Source organism: Petaurus breviceps, unplaced genomic scaffold (assembly GCF_028583685.1).
Source record: "Petaurus breviceps papuanus isolate PSGF00001 unplaced genomic scaffold, PetGlider_PUasm1.0 131, whole genome shotgun sequence".
Taxonomy (NCBI): Eukaryota; Metazoa; Chordata; class Mammalia; order Diprotodontia; family Petauridae; genus Petaurus; species Petaurus breviceps.
The window spans coordinates 105,941-107,721 of record NW_027185674.1 but is presented as its reverse complement, the minus strand read 5'-3'; the positions used below and the strand labels follow the sequence as shown (position 1 = coordinate 107,721).

General features: G+C 58.8%; 1 protein-coding gene across 8 annotated transcripts in view; it reads left to right on the top strand.

The window, feature by feature from the left end:
* Positions 1 to 87: 87 nt before the first annotated feature.
* ELAC1 (elaC ribonuclease Z 1) overlaps positions 88 to 1,781 on the top strand; it is a 25,055-nt gene continuing 23,361 nt past the window's right edge. For 2 of the 8 annotated variants that reach the window (XM_069104040.1, XM_069104050.1), the window contains exon 1: positions 1,305 to 1,732. The gene's annotated coding sequence lies outside the window, so the exon portion shown is untranslated. Of the gene's footprint in view, positions 1,096 to 1,304; positions 1,757 to 1,781 lie in introns of those variants that run through there. The other 6 variants (XM_069104012.1, XM_069104030.1, XM_069104068.1 and 3 more) reach the window with 5 other exon arrangements.

The following is a 1,781-nucleotide window of genomic DNA, read 5'->3' as shown; positions in this document are numbered from 1 at the left end:
AGACAGACAGACAGATAGACAGACAGACAGATAGATGGATAGATAGACAGATAGATACAGACAGACAGACAGACAGATAGATACAGACAGACAGACAGATAGATAGATAATAGATAGAAAGCATTATAAAATGGAGATACAAGGTTTCATATAGACTCCTCTTGTGTTTAGGAAAATGCGCTGTATGGGGGGGGTTCAGTTCAAATTTTTTCTTAATGACCCTAAATTATTTTTTTAAGTCTAAGTCGGTTTAAAAAGTTGTCTCTTTGTGTTAGACACTTTCGGCAGGCTTTTTTTTTTTTCTGTGTTAAATCCTGCTCTATTCTTTGCACAGTTCATTCCAACTCAAAAGCAAAGCAAAGCAGCCGCCAGCCGAACCCGAGGACCGGGAAGGGAGGGCTCAGAGAACAGGCCGGCGGGAGACAAAGGGAGCCGTCGGCTGGGCTGGGAGGGGCATCTTCTAACTTCGGCTCTGCCGCTTCATCGCCCCTTTGAACAACGCTTTCCAAGGCACTGGGATGAGTTCCTTAGTCCGCCTCTGTCTGTAGGAACGAGAACAAAAGGCGTCCGTGACACGCGGTTCTGGTGGCTGGCGGGCTTGCTTTTTGAAGACGCGGGTCAGACTCTTTGATGTCGGGGCTCCGCGGTGACCCCCTCCCCCGCGGTTCTCTCCAGGGTCGGCTCAGGGATGTCCAGAAACGGGGGGGGGGAGCTTGCAATTTATCCCGGACCCTCATCAGCCGGCACAGAGGATGTCAGGTTTAGTTTAACGTGGATTTTTGGAGGGAAAGCGCTCCAGGGGCGGAGGCCACTCGGGACACGCGGTCCTAGGCCGGCCCGGAACTGAGCGTGCGCATCACGAAGGCGCGTGGGGAAGCCCTGGCCGCCCCGCTTCCTCGGCAGGACACGGAAGTGATGGCGGGGGGCAGAGAAGCCGGAGACACACTTCCGCCCGCTGCTTATTGCGCGCCCCCCGGCTCCCCGCGTGGTTGCCTTGAACCTCGAGGGGCCAGCTCTGTGGTTTCACTCGTCCCCTGGCTGCCTTTTGGCCGCTTCTCGTCGTCTTTCTTCCCCCCGGGGCTGCCCTGAGAACAGGTGAGTAGGTCCCACGATCCTGGCTGGCCCTCCCTTCCCCGCCCCTGGCCTTTAGGGTCCGGCGCCGGCTGCGGCCCGCGCTCCCGCGCCTGCGCTCTCTTGCTCAGCCCCGAGTCCGGTAGTTGTCGCCGTGGGGTAGCTGCTCACGTGCGGCTGCGCAGCCGCCGAAGGGCCCCGCTGCGGGGGCGGCCGTGCCACGCGCTCCTGCTCCAGTACGCGGCGACGTCGCCCCGCCTCCAGCTGAGCTGGGTGGGAAGAGGCGGAGCGTGCGTGCCCCTGCGTGCCCCTGTGTGCCCCGGCCCTGGCCGGACCGGGAGCTGGGAGTCTGCGTACTGAGACGCCCACTGCCTTGGGGCCGCCTGGATGGTGTTTGTGAGCGTCTAAATAAGGTACGAAGTGTTGTACGGGAAACCGATTCTGTGGAAATCCCCTCACCGTAACCTGGGGAGATAAGGAGCGGGCGAGTGAAATGAGTAGGACCCAGAGAACAGCAGTCTTGGGCAGTGCTGAACTCTGAATGCCTTGTCAGCTCTTGTCCGAGGTACGACGTCAGCTCTTGTCAGAGGCACGACGTCAGCTCTTGTCCGAGGCACGACGTCAGCTCTTGTCCGAGGTACGACGTCAGCTCTTGTCCGAGGTACGACGTCAGCTCTTGTCAGAGGTACGACGTCAGCTCTTGTCAGAGG